Source organism: Neofelis nebulosa, chromosome 2 (genome assembly GCF_028018385.1).
Source record: "Neofelis nebulosa isolate mNeoNeb1 chromosome 2, mNeoNeb1.pri, whole genome shotgun sequence".
Lineage (NCBI taxonomy): Eukaryota > Metazoa > Chordata > Mammalia > Carnivora > Felidae > Neofelis > Neofelis nebulosa.
Genome location: NC_080783.1, coordinates 105831324 through 105839804, shown reverse-complemented (window position 1 = coordinate 105839804; position 8481 = coordinate 105831324). Strand labels below are relative to the sequence as shown.

Here is an 8481-nt window from a genome sequence, read left to right as displayed (position 1 = left end):
GAGATAAGAAACCTTCTTTGTTTCCAATGCATTACAGTCAAGCACTCCTCCAAAAGTATACCTAATATCTGCATGCATGTTTGCTCTTTGTTTTTTGGCTAGTTGACAAGTTCTAGAAAATGCAATAAATCTTGGTATCTGGGTTGATTTTACCTACGGTAAGAACTATGTTCTAGAAGACAGCTTAAAATGTTAATAGTATATTCTCTTGATAACTTCCAGTTTCAGCTTTGAGGAATGATCCACAAACAAATAATGTTAGGTCTGAGTTCTTTTTTTTCCTAATGTTTATTTATTTTTGAGAGAGAGACCGAGTATGAGTGAGGGAGGGGTAGAGAGAGAGGGGGAGACACAGAATCCGAAGCAGGCTCCAGGCTCTGAGTTGTCAGCACAGAGCCTGACGTGGGGCTCAAACTCACGAACCATGAGATCATGACCTGAGCCAAAGTCGGACGCTTAACCAACCGAGCCACCCAGGCACCTCTATTAGGTCTGAGTTCTCAGTGGGGGTCTCTAATAAATCTGAGTGTGGTACAAACAACCCCTAACTGAGGTAAGACAGTTGTAAAGTTCCCCTTCTTACAGGGGCAAGAGATTGGTAGGAGTCAGGGTGTTGCAACAGTGAATAGTGATGAGAATCACAAGGGAAAACTAGATTATTTAAGTATTAAGGACCTGAGGAAAATAGGAGAAGCTTTCAGTGAGCTTCTGGGGTATGTCTGTCCAGGTGCATTGTTGTCCTTACCAAGTAAATTCAAAAAGGTACTGACAATCCTAGGCTACAGGCACACTGAAAAAGGGAGACCAAAGGCATAGGGCAGTAAGCAAGTGGCTTCAGATGGAATTGAAGACATCGTTGGTATTTAGGTTGGATACTGCTACAAAGTGAGAGATAATTTTGATGTTTCAAACAAATCAACATCCTTTTGTCCATTTGGTGCCTTTACTGCCACGACCAGAGTATCATCAAGGCTAGTGCAGAGTATTACAAGGACTTTGGATAGAAGGCTTTTAACTATGGATTGGGGCCTTTTCTTTGCTTCTGGCTTCAAGGAGTATTAGGGAAATTTGTGTAACAGTTTAGTGGATCCTTCTACAGATAGGTTCTGCTCCATTTTTCTTCCTATTCAGTGGAATTTTTGAGCCCATAGAATGTCAAGTACGGTATCAAGATCTTGAATTGGGATATACATCAAACATAATGGAAAAGGCAAATGTGTATTCGAAGCAGAAACCATCCAATTATAAGTAGAAGAGTCCTCAAGGGCCTCAAGAAATAGTTCCTCTGCTGTGCATATCATATTACAATTCCACTTGGGCGGGGGGGGGGGGGGGCACTGGGGTGGCTCAGTCAGTTAAGCGTCTGACTTTGGTTCAGGTCATGATCTCACAGTTCGTGAGTTCGAACCCTGACTTGGGCTCTGTGCTGGCAGCTCAGAGCCTGGAGCCTGCTTCGGATTCTGTGTCTCCCTCTCTTTCTGCCCCTCCCCTGCTCGCTGTCTCTCTCTTTCTCTCTCTCTCTCTGTCAAAACTAAATAAACATTAATTTTTTTAAAAAAATCCATTTGCAAAATAAGTCTTTCCTTATTAAATGTGCAAGGGTGGTATAACAGAACGAGAAGGAATGTTTTTGAGTCAAGGGCCAAAGCGTTACAAATAAAAGCTGGGAAACCGGGAAAAGCTGTGTGTTATCTGAAGCACATACCATCTGTTGGTATGTTTACTCCAAGGAAGAGTTTGAACAAAGATGTCAGGGTTTAATTTGGAAAGAGTAGTGGCCATATCCACCAGGAATTGATGAGGTTGGCCATCTATATTTATAGTTAATTCACCGTGAGTGTTTAAGGGTTTCCAGGTATTGTCGTTCAAATAAAGGGACTATTTCCCATTCTACTTTGTTTTTGAATCAGGTCTCCAATTTCGGATTTAATTTCACTGACGAAATGAAATTAAATGGCCATTGTCACACTGGTGCCTTCTTTAAAACTCCTGAATATTGTTGTAAAGTGCTTTCTTGTCTTTCCTGAAAATCTCCTGTGGTTGCATGTTTTCTCTGCTTTTGCAATTAAATCATGGTCCAATCAATTTCTATTGGAAATGTTTCAGATGTGGCTTTTAGGAGACTTAATTTTTCTAGACCTTTTTTTAAGCGTTCAAGTTCATTGTAGAAAGTGGCATCTTGTAGATTCCTTTCCAGGCTAACCATCTTTTGCCATCCAGAACTTACCATCCGAGGTCTGACTGCCATCTTTATAAGTTGATACAGGTCAGGTAACTCTCGGTCACAGGCACCCAAAATAATTCTGAATTCTTCTATGAATAGTTGTGTATGTTTAGGGATACCTTTAATACAGTCCAAGTGCAAGGGTTAAGTGTTAGAGTAGCCTGACTAGCTGGCTTCTGGAAGGAGTGGATCTTAAGAGGCAGCTGGCATTTTAGAGTCTAGGAGAGTCATTACGAGAAAAGTAGGGGGTCTGGACAAGAGAAGGGAGGAGTTGACAAAGATGAGGAGGGAGAGAGACCAGAGGATAAGAGGAAAGGGAAAGCTGATATAGGAAAGCAACTGAGGACATGGGGAAGAAGACTTACTAGGGAAATGAGTCATCTGTTGTCATTGAAGTCAGATGGCTCATTCGCTCTGGTCAAACACTCTTAGAGAACTACGGTTTGAATCAGAATTTCATTTGGGGGTTCTGCACATCAGTCAAAAATGTTGCCCATTGGATCTTAGAAATTATATTCCCTTTCTTTCCTAAAGAATCTGTCATATGAACAATTTTGTTCCGGTCAAATCTTACCCAGAGTGGCTACTAAAGGCCCAAATCGCCCCTGGTGAGATGCCATTGAGAGACGGGCATAAGAATTAGGACTGAAATGAGAGGATGTGTAAGAAAGACACTTTCCTGCAGATGTCTGAGACAAGCCCACGTGACTTGGCCATGGTCAGTGGAACGTGATGCTTGTGCACTTCCGGTCTCAGACTCCCAACCCGATGGCCATCCTCCTCCAAATGCACACTCGGCAATCTGCACCCCCAGCAGGCAAAAATGGAAAGAACACCCTCTGTGGATCAAAACCAAGCAAGTAGGACAAAGTAATTGAGATGGAAGGAGAACCTCATCAAATGTCACTAGTCACAGCAAAGTTTGTCCCACTGGACTGGAGTCCAATAAGAATCATGAACTCACCAGGCTGTGAGTGGGCTTGAACAACAGGCTTATGGGGTCTACACTGATGTCTCACCCTGTGATTCTCTTCTTATGACAAACAACACTTTGAGACAGTGCGACACACAACAGAAACAGAAAAGACAGCAAAGAGGGATGAAAAGAAATGGCCCGATTCCACCAAAGATGGGAACCATATGGGAATTAAGAGCAGAATCTAGGTTCCAAACTGAGAATGTGAATGCAGAGGGCAAAGTTCTGGTGCTTACTTGACACAGGGACTCAGTAAAGCCCTGAGCAGAAGGTTCGAGCGGCCTCACAGGCACCACAGCTGGCTGAAGGCCTGAGCCCCGCAGGCCTGCTTTGACCACAGCAACCTTGCCATCCTCAGAACTGTTTTGGGGGTTCATTCTTCCCCTTTCCCAAAAGGGACCACGTGTTTACAGCTGAATAGCACTGTCAGCCCATGTTTTGCCTGTGGGATGTGTTAAGGTTTTGGGGTGATGGTGGGGTTTGGAGCCAATGGCCAAGGAAGAATTCTTGGAGATCTCTGGGGTCCAAAAGGGTGATTTTATTAAAGCATGGGAACAGGACCCGTGGGCAGGAAGAGCTGCACTGGGGCTGTGAAGAGTGATGGTTATATACTATGGAGTTGGGGGAGGAGAAGTCCAGAGGGAGTTTCTTAAAGGGATTTCCATATGCTGGGGAGGATTTACAGATTACTGGAGACCTAGCTATTCTCAAGCTAAGGTTGTTTTTCCCCTCTAGCAAAGCATTATCATTAAGATAGCAGGGAGGTCCTGGAGATTACACTATCGATAACATTGCCCTTTTCTTATAATATTACTAAGATATTGGTAAACTGATGGAGACTCTGTCAGTCTAACCATTTGTTTTCTGTCTTTTCCTTTGTTCTTGGGCAGCCAGGAGTGTCTGTGGAATATCATTCAGATCCCACCTGGCAGTGGGGGGTGGAGGGTGCCACAAGGTTGGGGGGCAGGGGGGCAGGGGTATGTTAGCTGGTGTTTGGCCTCAGCTTGCCTTATGTTCCCTCGTCAGAATCCTAGAAGTCCAGCAGGCTCCCTTCATTTCATCTCATCTCTGTCCCCCTTGATCCAAGCTGGCAGCATTCTGCTGAGATGGTTGATTGGATCACAAGCCACAGCCTTAATCTCTTTAGTAGAAGGTTGTCCAACCCATTCAGTTCTCTTTTCTCCCATTTTACTAATGGCAACAAGAAGAAACCAGACCACACCTTCAACACTTTGCTTAGAAATGCCCTCAGCTAAATATCCAAGTCCATTGCTTATAGGTTCTCCTTTCCAAAAACAGAGCACAATTCGGCCAAGTCTGTGCCATATTTTTTTTTAAATGTTTATTTAAAAAAAAATTTTTTTTTAACATTTATTTATTTTTGAGACAGAGAGAGACAGAGCATGAATGGGGGAGGGTCAGAGAGAGAGGGAGACACAGAATCTCAAACAGGCTCCAGGCTCTGAGTGGTCAGCACAGAGCCCGACGCGGGGCTTGAACTCACAGACCGCGAGATCATGACCTGAGCCGAAGTCGGACGCTTAACCGACTGAGCCACCCAGGCGTCCCAAATGCTTATCTATTTTTGAGAGACAGAAAGAGACAGAATGAGCGGGAGAGGGCAGAGAGAGAGACCCAGAATCTGAAGCAGGCTCCAGGCTCTGAGCTGACAGCACAGAGCCCGACGCAGGGCTCGAACTCACAAGCCGTGAGATCGTGACCTGAGCTGAAGTCGGGCGCTCAACCGACAGAGCCACCCAGGCACCCCAAGTCTCTGCCACATTTTAACAAGGATCTCCTTTTCTCCAGTTTCCAAAAACATGTTCCTCGTTCCATCTGAGACCTCACATTAACAACTGTCTTCCTACTAACAATCTCCTGAAGGCCGTTTGCTGCTCTTCTCCTAGTGTCTGGGGAGTTTGCTGGCAACCTTTGACATTCCTTGGCTCATAGAAGCAGCACCTGGGCCTCGACCCTCATCTTCATTTGATATTCTCCAGGGTGTGTCTTTGTCCAAATTTCCCATTTTGATACGGGTCATATCAGATTAGGAACCTACCCCACTCCAGGAGGACCTTACCTCAACTAATTACATTTACAATGACCCTATTTCCAAGCAAGAGAACATCCTCAGGTGCTACGGGTAAAGACTTCCACATATGAATTTGGAGAACACAGTTCCGACTATAACAAACTTTTTTCATACGTTTCGTACTTTTTAAATATGTCTTTCTTTCCTTGGAAGTGGATAATTTCTTAAGTCTTTAATAGCCTGTAAGTACAGGAAAGAAAATCCCTAGTTTAGTAAATATATATTTTCTAATTAAAGCTTGGTATTAAGTTCACATGCAAAGAAAAAACCAGACATCGGATAATCTCTGAGATCCGAACCAAAATTTATCTTTGAGATTCCAAGGAAGTGCTGGAAAACAAACACAGCTAGCTAAAAAAGGTTATGTGTATCATTTTTATAGTTATAGCTACAAATGGTTATATTTAAGTCCATTGATACTCAGAATAGAAGTAGATGGGTGTCTGAATAATTCAGACATGCAATACATTTCAGAGGGATCAGCAAGGGAGTAGGGAGAGATTCATTCATTTATCCAAGATTACTCAGTAGAATCAAAGGCAAATGCAAATTTTAAATCCATAGGGCTTTCTACCATACAACACTCTTTGTCTTTGCTGTTCTGAAATGAAATTCACCCAAAGTACAATCTCATCAGCACACAGTGAGGGAAGGTCTATGACCTTGGTCTAACTTGCTGTGACACAGGTGATCTTTAAAAAGTAAAGGAGTCTCTGAAAAGACAGCATTATATTATACAGCAATTTGAATAGGAGTCCCTTTATCCTGTGAATGAAACCTACATCTGGATACATGTTTTCTCATTCACAAAGACCACCATTCCTAATTTTCACTGAAAGACAGCCTTCCTAAAAATGTGAATTAAAACAATCTCTGGACCTTTATCTTCTTTCAAAGAAAATGCACAATTTTAATAAGATACTTGCAAAATACTTTGTAGTTTATTGCATATATAGGGCCATAAAATATATATAGTTATATTTACATTTCAAAATACTTTACATCCTTGTGAACTTTCTCTCCATTTTATGAGTGAAAAATTGAGACAGAGAAATGAAATTCAACTTGGCCGACTTCATGTTGTCTAATTGGGACGTGTAAGCTATACAGTTAGCTATAGGGTTACGGTTAACAGTAAATTCATTCAGAGAGTCAGCTGGGTTGGTTTCTGGACAATGCAGTCATTCTGATTCCCCACAGCTCCTTACACAACTTCTTAAGTTCTCAGTTGACTCTTGGTGTGCATCTCCCTGTGAAGAAATAAAATTGCTTGTTTTCGAACAATGTATATTTTACAAACCACTCTTCCTCTAAATTTCCCAAAAGCAACAGCTGCCTTCTTGGGGAGCACTATTGTTACTTCTATAATTAATGCAAAACGGCCAGCTGGCCTCCACACAAAACCGCTTTATTTTACTCTACTTAGAAAGCCACTTAAATCAAGGAGTAAAGAATTTCCAAGGAATTCTCCACAAATGTGGAGAATGAAAAGAATTAAGGGTATGCAATGCACTACCTGCGGAGACATGCAGGCAGCCAGGGGAACTAGATGGCAATTTCTAATGGGGATGTTGGCAAAAAATAAGAATGAGAATGAGAAAAGAACAAGAGACATTTATCAAGGACTTACTCTGTGCCGGGTACTGACCCAAAGGCTGTTCAAATAATGTACATTTGGTCCTCACAGCCATCCTCTGACGTGGGCACTCTTGTTATCAGACCCGTTGTGGATGAGAACAGGGGGGCAAGGAGAACTTAGCCGAAGCCACACAGCCCCTGCAGAGCAAAGTCCACAGGTGGACCCAGGCAGTCTGACCTAAAGCCCTAGGCTAAAAGCAGCTTTCTGTGCAAATGCGTTTGTAGATGCAGAAGAGAAATAAGGGTTTTGATTGAGGAAGATGCAGACAGAATGACAAGCTGTATGGGTGTTAAGGATTCCATTTCTGTGTCAAATATACTTCATAAATAAATAAGTAAGTTATCAGTCTAAACCAGAAGAAGGAGGAGGTGCAGAAGGAGAAGAAGGAAGAGAAGAGGGAGAAAAGGGAGGGGGGGGAGGGGGAGAGAAAGAAGGGAAAGGAAAAAAAATCACATTTCTCAAGCCTCTGAAGAAACGTTGAAAGGGGTAAGTAAAAAGAGGACCAAATGGTATGGACATCTTATGTTTAAAAAATAAATCTACAGATAATGGAAATAAAGGCAGCAATGGTGGTGGTGGTGACTGCTTTACTACTAAACAGCTTAAACATATCATTAAAAGGTATTTTAGCAGAGGGGCGCCTGGGTGGCTCAGTCGGTAAAGCGTCTGACTTCGGCTCAGGTCATGATCTCGCGGTCCGTGGGTTCGAGCCCCGCGTCGGGCTCTGCCTGGGCTGACAGCTCAGATTCTGTGTACCCCCCCTCTCTTCCTCACCCTTGCTTGTGCTCTGTCTCTCTCTCTGTCTTTCAAAAATGAATAAACATTAAAAAAATTTTTTTCTAAGGTATTTCAGCAGAAATTCCTATGAAGAACCATGTCTAGGCTTCTGAAAAGCTAACAAGCTAACTCTATGGAAAGAGCATGTCTATAAAGCAGTATGAGCCCTAGCGTAAGAAATGTGTGTGGAATATATTTATACCTCAGTGTCAATGCCAGAATTGTATTAAGTGGTGATTAAAAATAGCTGGGAAGTTGAACTAAGCCAAGTACTGATTGTTAACTTAGTGTGTATTATTTGTTTAAGGCATATTATAAATCTTATTTACAATATGAACACAGTGAATGCTTAATAACGGGAATGCAATTATTTTAATAAAAAGTAAGCTCAAGGAGTAGGGGGGGAAAAAAGCCAATGTGCTTTTTGTGGAAATACCTGAATGTGGAAATAAGTGATTTAACTCTCATTTTTCCCAATTATTGACATTTAAATTTTTTCTAATGTTTTATTTATTTTTGAGACAGAGAGAGACAGCGCATGAGCAGGGGAGGGGCAGAGAGAGAAGGAGACACAGAATCCGAACCAGGCTCCAGGCTCTGAGCTGTCGGCACAGAGCCCGACGCGGGGCTCAAACTCACGAACGGCGAGATCATGACCTGAGCCGAAGTCGGCCGCTCAACCGACTGAGCCATCCAGGCGCCCCCACCCCGCCACCCAGTTATCTACACTTAGCTCTCTGTTAAGCCAAACACTGTTAAATGCTCATCACCAA

At 42.7% G+C, this 8481-nt stretch overlaps 1 non-coding gene across 1 annotated transcript; it reads left to right on the top strand.

Moving 5' to 3' along the window:
* The first annotated feature begins 7570 nt into the window (after window positions 1–7570).
* TRNAR-UCG (transfer RNA arginine (anticodon UCG)) lies at window positions 7571–7655 on the top strand. Its single transcript has one exon. It is a non-coding gene; the product is annotated as a tRNA-Arg (tRNA).
* Window positions 7656–8481: the final 826 nt, after the last annotated feature.